Genomic DNA, 26,367 nt, shown 5'->3' with positions numbered 1-26,367 from the left:
CAAATTAATACAAACATATCTTATTGTATTTCACTTCTCTTTATTGTGCTTTACAGATATGGCCTTTTTTCCTCTTATTTACAAATGAAATGTTTGTGACAACACTGGTGAAACAAGTATATTGGTATGATTTAGCAAACAGCCTGTGCTCACTTTGTGTCTTGGTTTCACATTTTGGTAATCATCACAATTTTAAAAATATTCCCTTATTATTATATTTGTTACGGTGATCTGTGATCAGTGATCATTAATGTCATGGGAGGTGGAGTTCCTCCAACCTGGGCAACAGAGTGAGACTCCATCTCCAAAAAAAAAAAAAAAAAAAAAAAAAAAGGAGTTTTTTTATGTGGAGTACAAAATAATATCTGACCTTAAGGCGTGTGCAAATTTTTCTGAATTAATTAAGACTTAAATATCAACACGAGCGATTGTTTTTGTTACAATCACTAGGTGGATGTTTCGATACTTTCCTCTGAAAAATGCATCTACAAAATTTTCACATAATTTAAAAACATCCACAGATATGTAGCTATGCATTCAGTTTACGGATTAAGAATTCAGCTCCTCAGAAGTAAAAGATTACATGAGAAAATATCTGATATTGAGGTGGCAAGGAATTATAATGTTGACATGTATCCCATTAAAAGGTGCAGACAGTTGTGGCTATCTAAGACATTGGGTATTACTGAGGTGCATCCATGTGCCTGGTGAGAAGACTTCTAAGAGTCCGTTTGGGAATAATGAGAATGTGAGCATTCCCCTCCCAAACACAGTGATTTAGGTCACTTTTATTATTTCAGAAATTCCGGATACTTTACTACTTATATTAAATTGCCCTCGAAAGGATACTTGCCATTACTTAATGTCTAATATGAAGAAAAGACAAATGTATGTGATCTGCAGTGCATAGTAATAATACAAACTGAATAATATATTAAAAATTTCCACTCCACTTTCCATGAAATAAAGCATTGATTCTAAATGTATTCTCTATTTGTCAAAACAAATAGAAACTATTTAGTATTTCATTTATAAAATAAATTAATTAATGATGTCTCCAAGTTAATTTTTTCCTTCTTCCCCCATATCATTTTTGTGTTATATAAGAGAGCATATTTTTCTACTCTACCCTGGAATTAAGAAACAAAACATAAAGTATGATATTTAACCCAAGGCTACCACATTTTTTTCAGTTTATTTAATAGGTTCTCATATATCTGAAAAAGAAAACTTAAGACATAAACATGACCAAACTAAAGTAACATACTTTTTCTTCTATTTGCTTTATTTCTTGAATCCAATGATATGTCTTCATCTACCTCTGAGAATACACTTAAAACTACAGAAGCAAATTAACATTCTCCCAATTAACATGTAGTGCAATATTTAAGTTCATCTCATTGAACACATATTGGATGAAATTTACAATACTAAAAGTGCTCTTATAAATACTGCAATGTCTAGATGGAAGACAAGCTAGTCAGGTGGCAGAGTGAACATCATTCTGGTAGGCCTTTTCAAGCTGTCACTTGCAGGATGTTTGGACTGCTGAGAATGTTAGCCATAATTAATCTCAGAGATAGGAGGCTGAGAATGGGTGAGGTGATGTTGAAATGCATGAAATGATGACTAGTCATAGTAAAAGATAATAGATGTGGCCACATTGCTTTGAGAAAATTTAGAGACTATCTTGGGTCACAATGATACATTTCTGCCTTATTTGTGGAATGTGTTGAATGAAATTATGTCACACACGTAGACTTCCAGATCCTTGTGTCTAACCTGTTTTCCTTGGCTTTGTAGGAGAACATGTATTCTAATGAAGCTCACTTTAAGGCAAATATTTCTTGAAAATACAAAACTGATAGATACATGTATGCAGGTTTCCTTCTTATATGTCTGTTATAAACAATGAGGTTGTATTTCTCCTTTAGTGTTTAATGTGTTTCATCAGATAATGCCCTAGAAGTTTTATCAAATTTTTCTGTCCACCTTTTGAAGGTATAGAAGAGTGAAAAAAATGGAGTCTCCTGCTTCACTAATAAAACTAGGACAAAGGCCATTTAAACTTAAATACGTGAAACACTTGGTTTTATTAATTTCAAGCATTTTAAACCTCTAAATTTGGACTGGAGTAAAGACATTTCATAGGAAAACAGAAATATTTTTATTTGTTTATTTTTTAATCTTGATAACTTTTAATAGTTTATATAGCCATAGTGGCAGCTTTTATATGTGTACATACATTTAAATACAGTTTCATACCATAAATAGCCATATGGCAAAATATCTGCCTCTAGGCAGAAAAATAAAATCTTTGCCACTAAAAGAACACCTTTAAGTGATACTGAAAAGAATAGATGTGAGGTATTTTTTTTTATCTAAAGTGACCATAGCCTATATTAAGACATATTCACTGTAACGATTCAAGTTTTACAATCCTTGTTTTGTAACTCAAAAATGTGTCTTTTAAAAAAAACACACCTTTATATTTATTGCTATTGTACATTTATTTGGCAGGAAACAGGGATGTTTGATGTCTTGCAATGATAAAACAATCATATTCAACAGAAAATTATCTCACATTCTGCATGACTTTTGAATATTCTATAAGACAATTACATAAGTGAAAAACCAATTTGTAGATATCTGAGTGAGTATGACTATTTAATAAATGTGAATAAAAACATTTCAGAACATTTTAATGTACACTGCATTTTTCAATAGTAAGATTTTAGGTTAAAATAAGATTATACTTCAAAAAGCTTACCATTTCAAAAATAAATCATATCACTGCTGGCAAAGCCATTTTCATATTTGAGATGTTAGTCCAACATATTGCTTATCCATTTGCTTTTGTTTGATTTTATTGTTATTACCTTCATGGTAATGCTAAAATACACACACACACACACACACACACACCCCTGAGGTGTGCAGGCTTTCGTCCAAGCTCACTAGTATTAATCAAAAATCGACCAGAGGTAGGGAAAAATAAAACTTATTCAAAAAGACGATTGCAATAGGGAGAACATTCCAAACTCAATGTACAAGGGTCTCAGGATCAAACAGGAAAAGGCTTTCCTTTTCTAGGGAAGGATAAGCAGGGCTGGCAGAAGCCTCCTTGGAGAGAAGGACAGGCAGTGGTGTGAGCAGGTGGCAAAACCAGGATGCTCCAACAAAAATCGTTTCTCTACGAGGCCTGCTCATTTTTGGAGTGAGCTGTTAGGGGCCTGGTCTGTCCTTTAGTGTTTGTTCAGTTTTAGGTGGTGAGCCAAGGTCCAGGGGCCTGAGGAGAGGAGACAAGACTGACTGAAGTTTGATCAAGTCAAGTTGATGGGTAGTTATGAGTAATTGTGAGCAATTGGTTAGCTTTGGGCTCAGCACACACCCCAACTTATGTTGTTTACCACAAACAAAACTTGTCCCTAAAAATTATTAGGAATGGCATTAGACATAGTGAAGGTTTGCAAACTGATTTTCAGGGTTGGGCTGGTCTTCACGTTTTTGTTAACCTTGAGGACTAGATGTATCATTTGTTAAGTGTGTTACTGGACTGATAGCTGCTCCCTATAATAAGTAGAAGAATCACTGGATATAATAAAAAGATAATTATTGAAGGTTGGATAAACGGGTTGGTGGAGAGATGGGCGAATGCGCTGGTGCCACATGCTCATCGCCTTCTGCTGCCTGCAGCTGGTGGCAGCGCTGAAGCAACAGATCTTTGATTTCCCGGGCCACCTACCAGTGAGCTCCTACCCTAGCCAATTTCCTATTCCTCGTGGCGCCTATCCTGGGCATTGTGGGCACCGCAGCCTGGCTGGCGCTCTGAACTGGCCGGAGTGCGTTTATCACCTGCTTCTACCGAAGCCTGGACCCAATGTCCCAAGACCGCGACTTTCTCACAGCATCCAAATGGCCCTGCACCGATCCAGGGATGGAGAACGCGCAGGGCTGCCGGCGACCCCTGTCCTGAACTTCCCCTGGCCCTGGGAGGCTGCCTGCTGCACTGTCCCTGCATAGAAGCCCTCAGCAGCGCCCGCAGATCCTCCTGGCACTGCTCCGCTCCCTGTTCGCTAGCTATGGGAGCAAAATCTTCCTGAAGGAGGAGGCAGCTTTAACTTCATCAGCGGCTCCACTCCTAGGGATGCCAGGTGCCCCAGAAGACGTCACATTGACACCAGCAGCCTCTGTGAACTTGGGGTAGCCCTGCCCCGCCTGCCCTGGCTCCGTGCCCTTGGCGTTGGACTGACCTCGGCAGCCGCAAGCTCAGTCAGGACCAGCGGGCACAGCCCTGGGGGCTCAGGACCCACTGCAGCCTGCGCGGGCCCCTTGGGTCTGCAGTCAGAGAGGTGGAGAAGCAGCCTTTGACTGGGACTTGTTCCTTCACAAGCAGGACTTCGGAAGAATGGGGTGGGCATGGGAGGGGCCGCGGAGTCCGCATTTTAAAAAATCTCAGCCTTGGTGTGGGTTGGAGCTTTTCTCCCTTCTCCAGCCTCTTCCTTTCACCCTTCACCCAGCTTCCTGCCCCTGTCCAGAGAGAAAGAGCAGGAGGGCGCGCCCTTTCCATCTCACCGCACTCACTCCCCAGCCTGAGGAAAGCGCGAAGAACTAGGGACCGCAGCCCTGGCTTCTCATCACAGGTCCATCACTATCTCTGGGTGACAGCTAGCAGAGCCCTAGCCCTCTCGATGCCTCAGTTTCTCCACCTCAAGTCGTTGAAAGAGTCCCTTGGCAAGTGAGCTCTTCTCACCTTCTCATTTGACTCTGAATTCTGTGGGCTGGGGTGTGATTACAAATCCCATTTTGCAGATTTAGAAACTGAGGCCAAGAGAGATGAAGTGGTTTGCTTGAGGCCACACTGCTAGATTTTGGGGGAAGCAGGGCTTGAACGCAGCAGACTTTCTGTAGTTTCAGACTCTAAAACCCAGTGTCTGCTCTGAGTTCCGTTCACTTCAGGCCCCTCATTACATTCAGGCCCCTCACTACATTCAGGCATCACAGCCACTGCTTGCCAAGGCCTCTCCTCAACCACCATCTTGTCAAAGGTGACAAGAGTCACGTTTGCTCCAGTCCCCAGCAAGTTCCTCATCTCCATCAGAGACTGCCTCAGCATGGATTCCATAGTCCATATCATTATCAGCGTTTTGGTCAAAGTCATTCAACAAGTCTCTTGGAGTTTCAAACTTTCCCACATTTTCCTGTCTTCTGAGCACTGCAAATTGTTCCAACCTCTGCCAGTTACCCAGTTCCAAAGTTGATTCCACATTTTTGCACATCTTTTCAGTCGTGCCTCACTCTACTTGTACCACTTTACTGTATTAGGATGTTGTAACAGTGCTGATAAAGACATTTCTGAGACTGGGAAGGAAAAGAGGTTTAATGCACTTATAATTCCACATAGCTGGGGAGGCCTGACAATCTAGAAGGCAAGGAGGAGCAAAACACCTCTTACATGGATGGCAGCAGTCAAAAAGGGAGAGCTTGCGCAGTGAAACTCTCATTTTTAAAACCATCAGATCTCATGAGATTCATTCACCATCAAGAGAACAGTGCAGGAAAGTCCTGCCACCATAATTCAATGACCTCCCATGGGTTCCTCCCAGAAGACATGGGAATTTTAGGAGTTACAATTCAAGATGAGATTTGGGTGGGAACACAGCCAAATCATATCAAATAGTAATTCTGTTTTAAGTTCTTCACAAGTTGCCAAACTGCTTTCCACCATGGCTGGACTAACTTACAGTCCTACCAGCAGTTATAAGCATTTTCTTTTCTCTAAAACTTTGGTAGCATTTGTTATTTTTGACTTTTTAGTAATAGCCATTTTGACTGGTGTGAGCTGGTATCTCATTGTGGTTTTGATTTGCATTTCTCCAGTGATTAGTTACATTGTGTGTTTTTTCATATCCTTTTTGGCCACATGTATGTCTTCTTTTGAAAATTGTCTATTCATGTCCTTTGCCGACTTTTCTGATTCAATAAATGGTGATGGGATAATTAGGTAGCCATATGCAGAAAATTGAAACTGGACCCCTTCCTTACACCATATACAAAAATTAACTCAAGATGGATTAAAGACTTAAATGTAAAACCTAAAACTATTAAAACCTTGGAAGATAACTTAGGAGATACCAATCTGGATATGGGACTCAGCAAAGATTTCAAGACAAAAATGCCAAAAGCAACTGTAACAAAAATGAAAAATTGACAAATGGGGCCTAATTAAACTAAAGACCTCCTGCACGGCAAGAGAAACTATAAGCAGGGTAACCATAAAACCTACAGAATAGGAGGAAATATTTGTAAACTGAGCATCTGACAAAGGTCTGATATCCAGAACCTATAAGGAACTTAAACAAACTAACAAGCCAAAAAAATTTCCTTTTTTCTGTAAACTGAATTTGGTTTTTAACATCTAATAGAAGTACAGAACAAGGAAATGGAAAAGCATGGTAGATGTTAGAGAGAACAGCACATATCAGGGAACAAAGATACTGTTTTACTTCAGATGAACAAGATACAAAGATTGATACAGATGTAGAAAAAAGTCAATCCTCCTGCCTTGTTCAGTCCTTGTTCAGGGACTAGGTAATTAAGGCAACTAGATGAAAGTCTTCCATGCTTGAATCTATGTGGAACTGGAGAAGAATCATACTACTTAGTGTTCTTATTTTCATCAAAGTCACATTAAAATGGCAAAGGTATATAGGGATAAATATCAGAGAGTTGTGAGGAAAAATTGAAGTGCGATGGAGTTTTTGTTCATTCAAATAAATCAAGTAAAACATTATTTCAATAACCATACTTCACTTTTTATCAAGCATTGGAAATATTCTCAACTAAATGATCAATCAGCAATAAATTGTGTGTGCTCTGATCATGAGTCTTTAATCAGAAGCTCGAGAGGTAAACTTAAACCTGAACCTTTGCATTTTCTCTTCAGAAACTCTTCCCATAAGGAATCTTAAATTTGCCTCCAAGGTGACTTAGGACATTGTTTTAATCTATCTTAATTCTCACTTTATTAGATCCTTTAGGGATTCTTTAAGATTAAATATTAATTCTTGATAACAATTTCCTGTGTTTATACAGAATATTGTTTACACTTATCTTTATAAATACTTTACCTAAATATTAGGCTTTGTTATTTTCCTTAAGGAGAAGGAGCCACCCAAGTTGCCATTTCTAAACATAATTATTATACAGATGAATCAATCGATACTTCCTCTTCCAATCAGCTTCACAGAAATATATTCATCCCATTTCTAACTGTAAATAATTATCTGAGACCCAAAGACAACTTAGCTTCTTGGATAGGCTCAGTAGTCTCATACCTAAAACTATTGTTCTTTGTTACTTAAAATCTTAACATAAATCTTCCATTGAAATAGTCAAAGCAAACTCTACAGGAATACTTCATGTTTCAGATAAATTCAGTGTTCTAAAGGTAATTAATGAAGAAAAAGCATGGCTCCCAACAAAAGTAATATAAAATATGTAAGTGATTTCTCTTTGATCTTGAGAAAAATAAATCAAATTTTTAAATTTACCACTGCTTTAAAATAAAAGATGCATCCCTCAAAAAAATTAAAAGTAAACAAAAATTAGGTGTCAGAAATGGATTATGAATATGACTATTCATAAACAATTTAAGCAGTCTAAGACTATAAATCTGCTATAGTTACTATCCAATAGTTCAACCTTAATTAAGAATCAAGGAACTTGGGGAATGTCAAAACAATGACAATGCTCAGCTTAAAAGAAATTCAAATTATGACTAAATGATGTATCTAAGGTCAAAAAGTTCAATATCAGAAACAATTTGTTTGAATATATAATTTAAAAATAAGGAAATATTTTCCTCTCTTGGATTCATCATGCATATTCATATAAAAGGAACGCATCTTTTTTCTCATTATACAAATACATAATTTTCCTGCAGCACCTTAGATTATTGGCTAAACCTACAAACAGAAATTTAGAAAATCTTTCATATTTTATGATGATATGCTGCATATCATATCCATATATTATCAATTCTAGTGTTGGAAGTATGATATAACTCACCTCATTTTCTGAACCACCTATAATAGAATCATCTGGAGCGCTTTTTTTTTTTTTTTTTTTTTTTTGAGACAGAATCTCTCTGTGTCGCCCAGGCTGGAGTGCAGTGGCGCAATCTCGGCTTATTGCAAGCTCCACCTCCCGGGTTCACGCCATTCTCCTGCCTCAGCCTCCTGAGTAGTTGGGACTACAGGTGCCCACCACCACGCCTGGCTAATTTTTTTTTTTTTTTTGTATTTTTGGTAGAGATGGGATTTCACTATGTTAGCCAGGATGGTCTTGATCTCCTGACCTCGTGATCCACCTCCCTCAGCCTCCCAAAGTGCTGGGATTACAGGGGTGAGTCACCGCACCTAGCCCTGGAGTGCCTTTAAAAATGAAAATTATGGAATTTCTCCTTAGACTTGCTTTTCTAGTCTGAAAAAGTGGGAATAATAATAACAAATAACTCGTGGGATTTTTGTAATAATTAAGTGAGAAAACTCACGTAAATCCTTTAGCACGGTGTTTGATATCTCATTATTATGTTGTATTGGGATTGGGAATCTACCCTTTTATTCATAACTAAATTTTGAGAACCACAGGTAACTGATATTGCATATTAACCTGCTATCTTAAGCCAAAAAACTCTTAACCAGAAATGTCAGCTGGGATGTATCTAGTTTTAAATCTGGAGTTTCCAGTTGGATTATTTACAGAAAACTTTACAATGTGAACAAAATATTAGAATATCACCAAAATTATGTACAGGGAACCATATGAAGACTTCAGCATAATTTTATTATCATCATTTTGATAAGGGAGGAGGCAGGGAAATTCTAGGCAGACAAGGGCAGGTCCCTGGTGAAACCCCACCTTCAAGCGGAAGTGGTCTAAAACCTGTGGCCCAAAGAGAGAACTGCTATTCATGTTTGCCTGCTCTCTCCTGATTGGTTCTTTCTGAATAATGTCTTTTTACCGATTGAATATTACATTTTCCAAAACTATCTATGGCCCACCCCGTCCCCATATTGTACCTATAAAGACCCCAGACACAGTCAGTAGAGGGGAGAAACCGCTTGACTTTGGAGAGGAGATGGCTAGACTTTGGAGAAGAAGAGACAGCTTGACTTCAGGGAAGGTGGCTGGAATTCAGGCAGAACTATCTGCCCTTCCCATCCCCTCTCCAGCTCCCATATCCTCTGAGAACCATTCCCACCGCTCAATAAAATTCTCTGCCTTCACCGTCCTTCGAGTGCCCATGCAACCTCATGCTTCTTGGATGCCAGAGAAGAGCTTGGGGCCCGCCAAGTGTGGGTACCCAAAGAGGCTGTCACACCAGCCCTCTGCCCTCACTGGTGGAGGGCAGTTGCCACACGGGATGAGGCAAGAGGACAACTGAGCTGTTAACACACAGCCATCCACAAATGGTCTCACTAAAGGAGAGCTGTAACACCCCCTCTGGGGTTTTGTGGTCACAGACTCCCCTACTTGGGCGCTGCCACAGGTCCGGCACAGAGCTTGCTCTCACCAGCAGCAGCTGGTCCCGCATTGGCTGACTCATATGTTCCCTCCCACAAGGGGCTGAGCACAGTGGGCCGTGTAAATGTTTGTCCCTGTCACAAATCTGATGAAGGGGCCAAGAAAAATCTTGCATCAATTTTAAATAAGCTGGGTATGGTGGCTCACACACTTTGGGAGGCCAAGGTAGGTGGATCACCTGAGGTCAGGAGTTCAAGAGCAGCCTGACCAACCTGGTGAAACCCCGTCTCTACTAAAAATACAAAAATTAGCCAGGCGTGGTTGTGTATGCTTGTAATTCCAGCTACTCGGGAGGCTGAGGCAGGAGAATTGCTTGAACCTGGGAGGCAGAGGCTGCAGTGAGCCGAGATTGTGTGCTGCACTCTAGCCTGAGTGACAGAGTGAGATTCCATCTCAAAAAAAATAAATAAATAAATAAATAAAAATTTCTAAACATGAAAGTAAACAGAGATAAAGTGGACTTTACAAAATTCGTATTTATTAAAATGTAATATGAGAATTCAAATACCTATCACATGATTGGAGAAGATAAAGGGAAAGATAGATGTATACATGTATGCATATGTGCATACATACACAGTAGAAAGCTCTTTCTTGGGTCATGCTCTGAAAAGTATGATTAACTTAATACTTTGGAACTAGAAAAAATGTAAAGACATTCATGTGGATATGTATATGAATGTAGAATTTCTGATAATTTCTTTCTTAATTTTTTACTATATAAAGTATTAAAGATGATCCTAAGGGAATGTTTTATTTCTTTATTTTTTCTATCATAAAATCAGCCCTCTTCTATACCCCATAGTATACTTGTACTTCACCTTACAATTGTGAAATTCAGTAATTACTAATTTCAGAGAATTTTGGGCTCAGCATAGGCCACTGCTTACATTTAACACTAATTAAAGATGTATCATCTGCTGAATTCCAAAGGGTGCTTTTTTAAAATACTAAACTAGAAAATATCTGTAAATGACTTTCCACTTCTTGTAAGACCATGAAACACACTCTGAAATTTCTAATTGATGTCTTTGAATATCGATGTGTGCTAAACCAGTGGAATTTCATATCCTGCCACTTTTTAAATCCTGCCATTATTTAAAATGAAGGTGGTATATAAAAGTAACTCCATGTACAACCATATTTACAAAACAAAAAGCTTACTTCAAATATAACAACACAGGTAAGTTAAAAGTAAGAGAATAAATAAGATATACCAAGAAAACATTCATTTTAAAAAAGAAATCAGAAGTGACTATAAGAAAAAGCAAAAAAAATCACTGAATTATTTAACAGGTTTTATTTTATTTTTTATTTTATTTTCTTATTTAATTTTTATTTGTTTATTTATTTATTTTTTGAGACAGAGTCTCGTTCTGTCACCCAGGCTGGAGGGCAGTGGTGCGATCTTGGCTCACTGCAAGCTCCGCCTCCCTTGGCTCACTCACCACCTCCCTTGGCTGGGGGGAGGGGGTTCCCCTTCACTGTGTGGTTCTCAGGTGGGAACGCTGCCTGTTCTTTCTCTTCCTGATTCACGCTAGCCTTCTAGTCAACTTTGAAGAGAGAACCTGGATACCTTGGTTGCTGGTGAAGGATTCACAGGCTTATGGTTTTTTTCTTTTCTTTTTTTACTTTTATTATACTTTAAGTTCTAGGGCACATGTGTACAACGTGCAGGTTTGTTAAATAGCTTTACATGTGCCATGTTGGTTTGCTGCACCCGTTAACTCATCATTTACATTAGGTATTTCTTCTAATGCTATCTCTCCTCTTGCCCCCCAACCCATGACAACGCCCTGTGTGTTCCTCACCCTGTGTCCAAGTGTTCTTATTGTTCAATTATCACCTATGAGTGAGAACATGTGGTGTTTAGTTTTCTGTACTTGTGATAGTTTGCTCAGCATGATGGTTTCCCGCTTCATGCACGTCCCTGCAAAAGACATGAACTCATCCTCTTTTATGACTGCATAGTATTCCATGGTGTGTATGTGCCACAGTTTCTTAATCCAGTCTATCATTGATGGACATTTGGGTTGGTTCCAAGTTTTTGCTATTGTGAATAGTGCCACAATAAACATACATGTGCATGTGTATTTATAGTGGCATGATTTATATCCTTTGGATATATACCCAGTAATGCGATCGCTGGGTCAAATGGTATTTCTAGTTCTAGATCCTCGAGGAATCGCCACACTGTCTTCCACAATCGTTGAACTAGTTTACACTCCTGCCAACAGTGTAAAAGCATTCCTATTTCTCCACAGCCTCTCCAGTGTCTGTTGTTTCCTGACTTTTAAATAATTACCATCCTAACTGGTGTGAGATGGTATCTCATTGTGGTTTTGATTTGCATTTCTCTAATGACCAGTCATGGTGAGCTTTTTTAATTTTTTATGTTTGTTGGCTGCATAAATGTATTCTTTTGAGAAGTGTCTGTTCATATCCTTTGCCTACTTTTTCATGGGGTTGTTTTTTCTTGTAAATTTGTTTGAGTTCTTCGCAGATTCTGGATATTAGCCCTTTGTCAGATGGGTAGATTGCAATAATTTTCTCCCATTCTGTAGGTTGCCTGTTTACTCTGATGGTAGTTTCTTTTGCCATGCAGAAGCTCTTAAGTTTAATTAGATTCCATTTGTCAATTTTGGTTTTTGTTGCCATTGCTTTTGGTGTTTTAGACATGAAGTCCTTGCCCATGCCTATGTCCTGAAAGGTATTGCCTAGGTTTTCTTCTAGGGTTTTTATGGTTTTAGGGCTAGCATTTAAGTCTCCAATCCATCTTGAATTAATTTTTGTATAAGGTGTAAGGAAGTGATCCAGTTTCGGCTTTCTACATTTGGCTAGCCAGCTTTCCCAGCACTGTTTATTAAATAGGGAATTCTTTCCCTATTTATTGCTTTTGTCAGGATTATCAAAGATCAGATGGTTGTAGATGTGTGGTGTTATTTCTGAGGGCTCTGTTCTGTTCCATTGGTCTAGATCTCTGTTTTGGTACCAGTACCATGCTGTCTTGGTTACTGTAGCCTTGGAGTATAGTTTGAAGTCAGGTAGCATGATGCCTCCAGCTTTGTTCTTTTTGCTTAGGATTGTCTTGGCAATGCAGACTCTTTTTTGGTTCCATATGAATTTTAAAGTAGTTTTTTCCAATTCTGTGAAGAAAGTCATTGGTAGTTTATTGGGGATGGCATTGAATCTATAAATTACCTTGGGCAGTATGGTTATTTTCATGATACCGAGTCTTCCTATCCATAAGCATGGGATGTTCTTCCATTTGTTTGTGTCCTCTCTTATTTCCTTGAGCAGTGGTTTGTAGTTCTCCTTGAAGAGGTCCTTCACATTCCTTGTAAGTTGGATTCCTAGGTATTTTATTCTCTTTGTAGCAACTGTGAATGGGAGTTCACTCATGATTTGGCTCTCTGTTTGTCTGCTATTGGTGTATAAGAATGCTTGTGATCTTTGCACATTGATTTTGTATCCTGAGATTTTGCTGAAGTTGCTTATCAGCTTAAGGAGATTTTGGGCTGAGACGATGGGGGTTTTCTAAATATACAATCATGTCATCTGCAAACAGAGACAATTTGACTTCCTGTTTTCCTAACCGAATACCCTTTATTTCTTTCTCCTGCCTGATTACCCTGAACAGAACTTCCAACACCACGTTGAATAGGAGGGGTGAGAGAGAGCATCCCTGTCTTGTGTCAGTTTTCAAAGGGAATGCTTCCAGGTTTTGCCCATTCAGTATGATATTGCCTGTGGGTTTGTGATAAATAATTCTTAATATTTTGAGATACATTCCATCAGTACCTAGTTTATTGAGAGTTTTTAGCATGATGGGCTGTTGAATTTTGTCGAAGGCCTTTTCTGCATGTATTAAGATAATCATGTGGTTTTTGTCGTTGGTTCTGCTTATGTGATGGATTATGTTTATTGATTTGCATGTTGAACAAGTCTTGCATCCCAGGGATGAAGCCAACTTGATTGTGGTGGATAAGCTTTTTGATGTGCTGCTGGATTTGGTTTGTCAGTATTTTATTGAGGATTTTTATGTTGATGTTCATCAGGGATATTGGTCTAAAATTCTTTTTTTGTTGTGTCTCTGGCAGACTTTGGCATCAGGATGATACTGGCCTCATATAATGAGTTAGGGAGGATTCCGTCTTTTTTTATTGATTGGAATAGTTTCAGAAGGAATGGTACCAGCTTCTTTTTGTACCTGTGGTAGAATTCGGCTGTGAATCCCTCTGGTCCTGGATTTTTTTTGGTTGGTAGGTTATTAATTATTGCCTCAATTTTAGAGCCTGTTATTGGTCTATTCAGAGATTCAACTTCTTCCTGGTTTAGTCTTGGGAGGATGTATGTGTTCGGGAATTTATCCATTTTTTCTAGATTTTCTAGTTTATTTGCATAGAGGTGTTTATAGTATTCTCTGAGGGTAGTTTGTGTTTCTGTGGGATTGGTGGTGATATCCCCTTTATCATTTTTTATTGCGTCTATTTGATTATTCTCTCTTTTCTTCTTTGTTAGTCTTGCTAGTGGTCTTTCAATTCTGTTGATCTTTTCAGAAAACCAGCTCCTGGATTCACTGATTTTTTGAAGGGTTTTTTTTTCTTTTTTGTCTCTATCTCTTTCAGTTCTCTTCTGATCTTAGTTATTTCTTCCCTTCTGCTAACTTTTGAATTTGTTTGCTCTTTCTTCTCTAGTTCTTTTAATTGTGATGTTAGGGTATTGATTTTAGATCTTTTCTGCTTTCCCTTCCAGAAATTTAGTGCTATAAGTTTCCCTCTACACACTGCTTTAAATGTGTCCCAGAGATTCTGGTATGTTGTATCTTTGTTCTCATTGGTTTCAAAGAACACCTTTATTTCTGCCTTCATTTCACTATTTACCCAGTAGTCATTCAGGAGCAGGTTGTTCAGGTTCCATGTAGTTTTGCAGTTTTAAGTGAGTTTCTTAATCCTGAGTTCTAATTTGATTGCACTGTGGTCTTAGAGACAGTTTGTTGTGATTTATATTCTTTTATATTTGCTGAGAAGTGCTTTACTTTCAACTATGTGGTCAATTTTGGAATAAGTGTGATGTGGTGCTGAGAAGACTGTATATTCTATTGATTTGGGGTGGAGAGTTCTGTAGATGTGTATTAGGTCTGCTTGGTGCAGAGCTGAGTTCAAGTCCTGGATATCCTTGTTAACCTTCTGTCTCATTGATCTAATATTGACAGTGGTGTGTTAAAGTCTCCCACTATTATTGTGTGGGAGTCTAAGTCTCTTTGTAGGTCTCTAAGGACTTGCCTTAGGAATCTGTGTGCACCTGTATTGGGTGCATATATATTTAGGATACTTAGCTCTTCTTGTTGAATTGATCCCTTTACCATTATGTAATGGCCTTCTTTGTCTCTTCTGATCTTGTTGGTTTAAAATCTGTTTTATCAGAGACTAGGATTGCAACCTCTGGTTGTTTTTTTTGTTGTTGTTTTGTTTTGTTTTGGTTTGGTTTGGTTCCCATTTGCTTGATAGATCTTCCTCCTTCTCCTTATTTTGAGCCTATGTGTGTCTCTGCACGTGAGATGGGTCTCTTGAATACAGCACACTGACGGTTCTTGATGCTATCTAATTTGCCAGTCTGTGTCTTTTAGTTGGTGCATTTAGCCCATTTACATTTAAGGTTAATATTGTTATGTGTGAATTTGATGCTGTCATTATGATGTTAGCTGGTTATTTTGCTCGTTACTTGATGCAGTTTCTTCTTAGCATCAATGGTCTTTGCAATTTGGCATGTTTTTGCAGTGGTTGGTACTGATTGTTCCTTTCCATGTTTAGTGCTTCCTTCAGGAGCCCTTGTAAGGTAGGCCTGGTGGTGACAAAGTCTCTCAGCATTTGCGTGTTTGTAAAGGATTTTATTTCTCCTTCACTTATGAAGCTTAGTTTGGCTGGATATAAAATTCTGGGCTGAAAATTATTTTCTTTAAGAATGTTGAATATTGGCCCCCACTCTCTTCTGGCTTGTAGAGTTTCTGCTGAGAGATCCACTGTTAGTTTGATGGGCTTCCCTTTGTGGGTAACCCCACATTTGTCTGTGGCTGCCCTTAACATTTTTTCCTTCATTTCAACCTTGATGAATCTGGTAATTATGTGTCTTGGGGTTGTTTTTCTGGAAAAGTATCTGTGGTGTTCTCTGTATTTCCTGAATTTGAATGTTGGCCTGCCTTGCTAGGTTGGGGAAGTTCTCCTGAATAATATCCTGAAGAGTGTTTTCCAACTTGGTTTCATTCTCTCTGTCACTTTCAGGTACACCAAGCTAACATAGATTTGGTCTTTTCATATAGTCCCATATTTCTTGGAGGCTTTGTTCATTTCTTTTTACTTTTTTCTCTAAACTTCTCTTACTTTATTTCATTCATTTGATCTTCATTCACTGATACCTTTTCTTCCACTTGATTGAATTGGCTATTGAAGCTTGTGCATGCATCACATAATTCTTGTGCCATGGTGTTCAGCTCCATCAGGTCATTTAATGTCTTCTCTATACCGTTTATTGTAGTTAGCGTGTAGTATTTGACTTTCTGTTTCTGAGTTTTTCACTTAAGATAATGGCCTTTAATACCATCAGTGTTGCTGCAAGAGACATGATTTTATGGCTGCATAGTATTTTCTATATCCAGTTCTCCACTGATGGACATTTAGGTTTATTTCTTTTTTTGAAATTGTGAATAGTGCTGTGATAAACACGAGTGCAGTTATATTTTTGATATACTGATTTATTTTCCTTTGGGTATATACCCAGTGATGGAATTGGGTCAAATGGTAGTTCTGTTTTTAGTTCTTTGAGAAATCTCCATATTGTTTTCCATGGAGGTTGTACTTATTTACATTTTTACCAACAGTATATAAGCATTCCCATTTCTTCACATCCTCACCAACATCTTTTTTTTTTTTTTTGACTTTTTAATAATAGCCATTCCGACTGGTATAAGATTATATTGTACTATTTTAATTTTTATTTCTCTGATTAGAAATATTGAGCATTTTTCATGTTTGTTGACTGCTTGTAGGTACTCTTTTGAAAAATGTGTTTTATCCTTTGCCCCACTTTTTAATGGTGTTGTTTGTTGTTGTTTTATTGTTGTTGTGTTGTTAGAATTCCTTGTAGTTCTGGATGTAAGCCCTTTATTGGATGCATAGTTTGCAAATATATTTTCCCACTTTGTAGACTGTCTGTTTACTTTGTTAATTATTTCTTTTGCTGTGTGGAAACTTTTTAGTTTAATTGTCTCATTTGTTTATTTTTGTTGCATTTGCTTTTGAGGACTTGGTCATAAATTCTTTGCCTAGACCAATGTCTGGAAGAGTTTTTCCTAAGTTTTCTTCTAGGATTTCTGTGGTTTCAGGTCTTACACTTTGGTCTTTGATCCATATTGAGTTTATTTTTGTATATGTTGAGAGGTATGGGTCCAGTTTTACTATCCCACATGTGGTTATCCAATTTTACTGGCACTAGTTATTTATAGGGTGCCATTTTCCCAGAATATATTTTTGTTGACTTTTTTAAAGATAAGCTGCTTGTAGGTATGGGGCTTTATTTCTGAGCTGTCTATTCGGTTCCATTGATCGATGTGTCTATGTTATGCCAGTACCATGCTGTTTTGGTTTCTATAGTTTTGTAGTATAATTTGAAGACAGGTAATGTGATGCCTCCAGCTTTGTTCTTCTTGCTTAGAATTGCTTTGGCTATTCAGGCCCTTTTTTTGGTTCCATATTAATTTTAAGATTGCTTTTTCTAATTCTGTGACAACTGACATTGGTAATTTGATAGGGATTGTGTGGAATCTGTAGTTTGCCTTGAACAGTATGGTCATTTTAATGATACTGCATATTCTAATTTATAAGTGTGGGGGTTTTTCATTTGTTTATGTCATCTAGGATTTTTTTCATCAGTGTTTCGTAGTTCTCCTTCTAGAAGTCTTTCAGCTTCTAGGTTAAAGATATTCCCAGTATTTTTTTGTAGATATTGTAAATGGGATTTTTTTTTTTCTTGATTTGGTCTTTGGCTGGCTCATTGGTGTCTATAAACACTACTGATATTTGTACATTAATTTTTTATCCTGAAGCTTTACTGCTTCCTTTGTCAAATTTAAGAATTTTTGGCAGCATCTTTAGGGCTCTTCAGGAATAATATTATATCATCATCAAACAGGGATAGTTTGACTTCCTCTTTTCCAATTTGAATGCATTTTATTTCTTTTTTCTGCCTGATTGCACTGGCAAGAAATTCCAGTACAGTGTTGAGTAAGAGTAGTGAAAGTTGGCATCCTTGTCTTGTTCTAGATCTTACAGGAAATGCTTTCAACTTTCCCATATTAGATATGATGTTGTTGGTTACACATGGACACAAAGATGGGAAGAGTAGACGTGGGACACTCTAAATTAGGGGAGGGAGGATGGGGAGAAAGCGTTGGGAGATTACCTGTGGGGTACTATGTTTGCTACTTGGGCAACAGGATCATTAGAAGCCCAAACCTCAGCATCACAAAATATACCCATATAAAAAACCTGCACAGGTACCCCCTGAATCTAAAATTTTTAAAAATGAGATAGAATTATTAAGAAAATGAGATAGAATTTAGGTAATGTATATTTTAGCCTTATGATTGAAGTCTTTGCAAAAAGTGAGGAAAAAGTCTTCTTATTCATTTCCTTATGCACAAAACATGTCCTCAGAAATATTTCTACCAGCATCATTAAATGTATTTTCAAATTTCTCTATTTAGGGCCCTGTGCTAGTTGCTAAGGATGTAGGTAAAACAAGTGAACAAGAAAATCCTGTTCTGAAAGGTCTTCTGATTCTGGTGGGAGAAAGAAAAAGAGATTGATATTAATCAGCTGCCCTCTTGGAATAAGCAGAAATACTACAACATTCTTATAGATGAATGATGCACAGGAGGATCTGAAAGGTTTCTATTTTTTAAAAAGTATGATGTTGGCTGTGGGTTTGTTGTATATAATCTTTATTACATTGAGGTATATTTCTTCTATGCCTAGTTTGTTGAGGATTTTTATCATGAAGGGATGCTGAGTTTTATTGGATGCCTTTTCTGCATCTGTTGAGATGATCATATGGTTTTTGTTTCTAATTCTGTTGATGTGATATATCACACTTACTGATTTCCATATGTTGAACTATCCTTCCACCATTGGGATAAATTCCACCTGATCATGGTGTAGTATCTTTTTGATGTGCTGTTGGATTACATTTTTTAGTGTTTTGTTGAGGATTCCCTCCTTATCTATGTTTTAGAATAGTTTCAAAAGAATGGGTATTAATTTTTTTTGTATGTTTGGTGTAATTTGGCTGTGAATCCTCCTGATCCTGGGATTTTTTTGTTGAGAGATGTTTTTATTACCGATTTCAATCTCATACCAATTATTTGTCTGTTCAGGAATTCTCTTTTATCCTGGTTTAATCTTGGGAAATTGTGTGTTTTCAGGAATTTATCCATTTACTCTAGGTTATCTAAGTTGTAAATACTTGTTTGTAATAGTCTTTAGTGACCTTTTGTACTTCTGGGGTATCAGTTGTAATGTCTTCTTTGTCATTTCTGATTGTGTTTATTTGGGTCTTCTTTATTTATTTCTTAGTCTAGCTAGTGGTTTATCAGTTTTGTATATCTTTTCAAATAACTATTTTTTTGGTTTTATTGATCCTTTGTATTTTTGGGGGGTTCTATGTTATTTATTTTTGTTTTGTTCCTTGTTATTTATTTTCTTCTGCTAACTTTGGGTTTGGTTTGTTCTTTTTCTAGTTCCTTGAGGCGTGACATTAGCTTGTAAATTTGTGGTCCTTCTACTTTTTTGATATAGGCATTTAATCTTAAGACTTCCCTCTTGGCACTGCTATTGCTGTATATCACAGGTTTTGGTATGTTGTGTTTTTATTTTCACTTGTTTCAAAAAATGTTTAATTTCCATCTTAATTTCTTTATTGACCTAGTGACTGTTCAGGAGCGTGTTATTTAATTCCCATGTATTTATATAGTTTCCAAAGTTCCTCTTGCTGTTGATTTCTAGCTTTATTCCACTGTAGCCTGAGAAGATACTCGATATGATTTTGATTTTTAAAAATTTAAGACTTGTTTTGTGACCTAACTTGTAGTCTAAGAGAGTGTTCCATGTGCTGATGAAAAGAATATATATTGGGTAGAATGCTTTGTAAATGTCTATTATGTCCATTTGGTCTCAAGTCTAATTTAAGACCAATGTTTGTTAATTTTTATCTTGATGATCTGTCTGGTGCTGTGAGCAGGATGTTGAATTCCCCCACTATTATTGTATTGTGTCTATCTCTTTTTTCAGGTCTAGGAATATTGGATTTCTGAATTTGGGTGCTTGCTGTTGGATATATATGTATTTGGGATTGTTATATCCTCTTGCTAAGTTGATCTCTTTATCATTATATAATGATCTTTTTTGTCTTCTTTAAAATGATTTTTGTTGTACAGTTTTTAAGTATACCTAGTCTTGCTTACTGTTGATTTTCATTTGTGTGGAATATCTTTTTCCACCTGTTTATTTTTAGTTTATATGTGTCTTTATGGGTAAGATGAGTATCTTACAGGCAGCATATAATTATGCTATGGTTTTACAAAATTCATTCTGCCAATCTTTATCCTTTAAGTAGAGCATTTATTCTATTTATATTCAAGGTTAACATTGATATATAGGATTTTGTTCTTGTTATATTGTTGTTTTCAAGTTATTTTATAACTTCTTTTTTTATTTTTTTCTGTCTTTGTGGTTTGATGAAATTCTGTCATGTTGCCATTTTATATTTTTCCCTTGCTCCTTGCGCAGTTGTTTTATATAAACTGTGAATTTTATATCTTTTGTATATTTTTGTGAATATCAACCTTTTTTTTCCGTGTTTAAGACCCTTTTGAGCATTTCCTATAGGACTAGATTAGTGGTGACAAAGTCTCCTAGCATTTGCTTGTCTAGAGAAAACTTTAATTCTCCTTCATTTATGAAGTTTATCAAAAAGATACAAACTTCTGGCTCACAGTGTTTTTCTTAAACACTTTGTGAAGATACCGTCTCATTCACTTCTGGCCTGCAAGGTTTCTGTTGGAAAGTCTGCTGTTAGTTTGACGCAGTTTCCTTTATAGGTGACTAGATACTTTACTCTTGCTAATTTTAAAATACTTTCACTTTCACTTTAGACATTCTGAATATAATATGCCATGGTTAAGTCCTTTGTGCAATGTATTTTCCTGGGGATCACTGGGCCTCCTGTATCTGGATGTCTGACTCTCTTGATAAACTTGGGAAGTTTTCATTCATTATTTCCTTACATATATTTTCTAAAGTTTTGGTCTATCTACATCTGAGGGTGATATGGTTTGGATCTGTGTCCCCACTCAAATCTCATGTTGAAGGTGGGGCACCAATGTTGGAGGTGGGGCCTAGTGGAAAATGATTGGATCACTGGGGCAGTTTCTCATAAATGGCTTAGTATCATTTCCTTGCTGCTGTTCTTGTAATAGTGAGTGAGTTATTGTGAGATATGGTTGGTTTAAAGTGTGTAGTGTGCACCTTCCTTGCCTCTTTCTCCTACTCCAGCCATGTGATGTGCCTCACTCCCCCTTTGCCTTCTGCTATGATTGGCAGCTTTCTGAAGCCTCCTTAGAAGCAGAAACCAGTATGCTTTCTGTATATCCTGCAGAACTGTGAGTCAATTAAACCTCCTCTCTTTATAAATTATCCAGTCTCAGGCATTTCTTTATAGTAGTGCAAAAATGGACTAATAGAGGGTGATCTCAGGAATATTGATAATTCATAAGTTCCATCACTCTGTGTAGTCCCAGACATCTTGAAGATGTTGCTCATTCTTAGTTTTTTTTTGTCTAAATGAATAATTTCAAAAGGCCTGTCTTCAATTTCTGAGATTTATTATTCTGATTATTTTATTATTAATGATTTCAATGTATTTTGTATTTCTTTCAATGAATTTTTTAGTTCTAGATTTTCTGCTTGCTTTTTCTTTAAAATATTGATCTCTCTGGTAAATTTCTCAGTTCTTATCCTGAATTGATTTTATGATTTCTTTGTATTTGTTTCTAGATTTCTCTTGTGAAGAGGTGGCCTGCCCCTCTACACCTGTGGGTATATTTTGTCAGGTGGGACAACAGACTGAGAAAAGAAATAAGACACAGAGACAAAGTACAGAGAAACAACAGTGGCCCAGGAGATCAATACTCAGCATACCAAGGACCTGCACCAGCACCGGTCTCTGAGTTCCCTCAGTTTTTATTGATTATTATTTTCATTATATCAGCAAGAGGAATGAGGTAGGAGAGCAGGATGATAATAGGGAGAAGGTCAGCAAGAAAACATGTGAGCAAAAGAATCTACGTCACAATTAAGTTCAAGGGGATGTACTATGCCTGGATGTGCACGTAGGCCAGATTTATGTTTCTCTCCACCCAAACATGTCAATGGAGTAAAGAATAACAAAGCAGCATTGCTGCCAACTTTTCTTGCCTCCCACCATAGGGCAGTTTTTCTCCTATCTCAGAATTGAACAAATGTACAATCGGGTTTTATACCAAGACATTCAGTTCCCAGGGGCAGGCAGGAGACAGTGGCCTTCCTCTATCTCAGCTGCAAGAGGCTTTCCTCTTTAACTAATCCACCTCAGCACAGACCCTTTATGGGTGTCGCGCTGGGGGACGGTCAGGTCTTTCTCATCCCACGAGGCCATATTTCAGACTATCACATAGGGAGAAACCTTGGACAATACCTGGCTTTCCAAGGCAGAGGTCCCTGTGGCTTTTCACAGTGCATTGTGCCCATGGTTTATTGAGACTAGAGAATGGCGATGACTTTTACCAAGCATACTGCTTGTAAATATTTTGTTAACAAGGCATGTCCTGCACAGCCCTAGATCCTTGAAACCTTGATTCCATACAACACATGTTTCTGGGAGCACAAGGTTGTGGCACAGTGGCTGGGGCAAAGTTACAAATTAACAGCATTTAAGGAAAGCAGTTGTTCAAGGTACAGGTCAAAGTGGAATTTTTTATGTCTTTCCTTTCTTCATAGACACAGTAACAGTCTGATCTTTTTTCTTTTCCCTACAGTCCTGTATCTCATTGAGCTTCTTTCAAATAAACATTTTGTATTCCCCATGTGGCATTCTGAGCAATTCCTTTTATATTAGGGTCTGTTGCTGAATGTATTAGCATGTTCTTGCATTGCTATAAAGAAATATCTGAAACTGGGTAACTTATAAGGAAAAGAAGTTTAATTGGCTCACAGTTTTGCGGACATTACAAGAAGAATAGTGACACCTGCTTCTGGAGGAGCCTCAGGAAGCTTCCAATCATGGCAGAAGGCCAAGGGGGAGCACACACATCACATGGTGAAAGCAGGAGCAATAGAACAAAGGGGAGGTGTTACACACTTTTAAATGAACAGAACTCATGAAAACTCACTCACTATTATGAGGACAGTACCAAGAGGGATGGTGCTAAATTATTCATGAGAAATCCACTCCCATGATCCAGTCACCTTTCACCAGTCCCCACTTCCAACCTTGGGAATTACATTTCACTATGAAATCCAAACTATATCACTGGACAATTGTTGTAGTCCTTTGGTGGTGTCATATTTTCCTGCTTTTTTATGTTTCCTGTGTCATTCTATTGATATGTACATATCTTGTGTTCCAATTTTTTTAAATTGCGTTTGTAGAAAAATATGTTTTCCTAAGGATATGTGTACGTTGTTGACTAAAGAAATTACTCTGGTTTTGATTTTGTGTGCTTGTGGTAGTGTGATCTTTTTATGACTTCTTTGGCAGTACATAGGGTCAGTGGTTTCTGTGATTTCCTCAGTGGCTTAGGGTGTAGATATTAGTTGAAGTTGTGCTGAAGTTTACCTGGGGACTTGGACACCAGAGAACCAGTTTTTGGGCCCTGGCAGTGACAGCAGTGGGCCACATGTGTCTGTTTTTAGGCCAGCAGCCTAAACTCAGGTCAAAAATTTGTGATCAGTGAAGGCATAGAAATCTCCAGAAAAGTTAAAAGCACAAAATCATTATGTCTGTGAATATTAAATAAATTAATTAAAGCATTTCAAATGTTCTGTCTGCATTTTATGCACTGAGGGAGGATAATATCAGAAAGAAGTTCAATTGCTTTTAATTAGTGTACACAGAAAAGAATGCATTCCTTCACATTTCAATTTCCCACTTGGAACTATCCCTCCAAATTTAATATTTGACACAGTTAATAGCTATGACTTGCAATCTCTTTACTGTAATATATATGGACATAATGGGTAAAATTAAAACTTTCAAGCCTTTAGTAAAGACGGGTGTCTATTAATTGATGTCTTCTTGGTTGGGATGGTCAGAAAAAAATAAACAAAATAGAAACTAAAAATTTTCCTGTAGTATTTGTAGGGTTTTCAAAATTGGTAGCACACAATTTGTGGTCAACTCTCTCCAGCTATTTTTCTGCCTCCTAATTCAGGAGTGACACTTTCCGTGCCTATGCTTTCCCCCAGGGCAGCTGAGAATTAAATGCCTCAGAATTAGCAATATGCTTGTCAGCAAGAGTTGTACTTTCAGCTGCACCCCACATTAAGTTTAATTTCTAGAGAATTGTTGATGCACTGCAGTAAATCAGTAACATTTGATGCTTATTTAGTTATTCTTCTGGCATTTGTGTATTTTAAAAAGATATGTTTATGAAACTAACTTTAGTGAAAAATGAGTTTTTATTTTCTAAATTTGTCATCTGACTTTTTGAGGTTGCCACTTATTGCCATTTGTCAATCAACCCCCTCAAGTTGACACCCAAAATGCTCATAATTACTTTTGTTATTATGACCAATCATAGGTCTTTCAGGGTTCCTCAACTAATATGGAAAAAATGTATGTTTAAAATGACACTTTTGATTAATGTAACAAACAGTTTTTAAAAATAGATTTTATTCTTAAATCTACAGGAGGCAAAGTGAAAAGATCACTCACTATTCAAATATTATTTATAAAATAAAACCACTTTAAAAGTTAAATTTTGTGATGAAGGTAAAAAAATAAATTTTACCAGACTTTTTCCCCTCAATGGAACATATTCATTCTATACAAATAGTTCTTGGGTTCTTATAAATGACTTCTTTCTTTCATTATATGCCTTATCTTTTCTTCAGATGTCTGATCTAACCCCACATATGTTATGATCAGTCTTTTTTTGCCCAGTGCATTTAATGGTGTTATTTTCCCCATCATTATCCATGATCATGTCTACACTTTGAGACTTATGATATTGAGAACAGCCTAAAATTAAGTCAGTAAAATGAGAGTGAACTTAATTTGCATTGTGTGTTTTCTGAGAATAGCTTTACCCTTAGCCCTAGCAGTATCTAGTTGTCACTTCTCATATTGAGAGCTAAAATGTGTTCAGATTTTATTTTTTTAGTGTATCAAATAAAACTCAATTATTTTTTGCACTCTGACCAAAGTGTAAGTAACTTCTATGGATTTTTTATTTATTTTATTTCTCCTAGTTTGTCATCCTGTTATTGCAAATTCCATGATTTTTTCATAATAAATTTGCCAGAATCATTAGAAGAAATTAACGATGCAATGTTTAAAATTTGCATAAAAATAAAACACTTTTGATATATTGAAGACAACAATCAGTTCAGTTGTGTCAACTGAGATATATTTTTTAAATATACAATAAAAATAATTTATTATTAAAAGTAATTATTTGTACACCTGTTCCATGGGGACCATGGTTCTTTCCTGTCCAGGCTCAGTAGCAATGCCCTTCAGGTTCTCATGGAGAAATACACCATTTGATAATTCAGAAAGTCAAGTCCTTTTCAGTGTGTGATGACCACTTAACAGAGGGAAGGGCATGAATTAGAGAGGGTGAGCTCAATGTCTATTGGTAGTGGGAGAAGAAAATGCTAACATTATCAATGTTATTTTATCTAACTATTTACATCATTTCTTTTTGATGTATGGTTTATAACATGGAGTATATCAATAAAATTACATAAATATAGTCAATAAATCATTGTACACATATTATTAATCCATACCCAACTATTTTGTTACTGGTAATGGAGTGTAATCCTAATATTTAGAGAACATTAAGTCATTAATTTAATATGATCCTACTATTTCTGGTTCCAAATTGCTAGTAGAATCCAACTGTGCCAAGGGTGCCACTGTATGCTGGTAGGAGCTCTCTGTCGTTTGGTTCTTGCAGCTAAAATAAACGTGTTCTCTTACTAGATTAAGTCTTTAAAAAAGTAACAATTACTTAATTAACTATACAACATATGTCTTATAACATTTTATATATGTATCAGGTGGCTTTTAGGCAATTTTCTACCTCAGTCATTAATCAGCCTAGCCTGATTATTAGCCAAGAATGCTGTCAACATTTCTGCTTTGCCTTACATATTCATATTTATGGGACAGTACAGTAATAAATGTCCTTGAATATAGAGACGGACACACCTTCATCTCATAAGAATCTGAGTGAAGGTGGTGGTTTTCTATTTCTCCATGTCATGAAGCTAAACCATTCTTAGTTCTGGATTAAATTCAACTGATGAAATAATGATGCCCGAACCCAAGCTAAATAACATGAGACAGTAACTGCATCATTATTCTGTGAAACTTTACAAGATATTCTGGTATTGCAGATATTCTGAGAAAACTTTAGGGGAATTACCTTTACTATTGCAGATAGCATTTTTCTAGGCATTT

The 26,367-nt window shown here is 36.9% G+C and overlaps 1 long non-coding RNA gene and 1 pseudogene across 1 annotated transcript in view; one reads left to right on the top strand and one right to left on the bottom strand.

The window, feature by feature from the left end:
* The window catches only part of LOC105466290 (uncharacterized), an 85,944-nt gene that overhangs the window by 17,685 nt on the left and 41,892 nt on the right, over window positions 1-26,367 (top strand). The gene's annotated exons all lie outside the window — the stretch shown is intronic.
* LOC139358790 (uncharacterized) lies at window positions 21,875-26,353 on the bottom strand (annotated as a pseudogene).

This window comes from Macaca nemestrina, chromosome 15 (assembly GCF_043159975.1).
Source record: "Macaca nemestrina isolate mMacNem1 chromosome 15, mMacNem.hap1, whole genome shotgun sequence".
NCBI lineage: Eukaryota > Metazoa > Chordata > Mammalia > Primates > Cercopithecidae > Macaca > Macaca nemestrina.
Note: the sequence above shows the minus strand (reverse complement) of the source record. Positions and strands in the feature narration are given on the sequence as shown.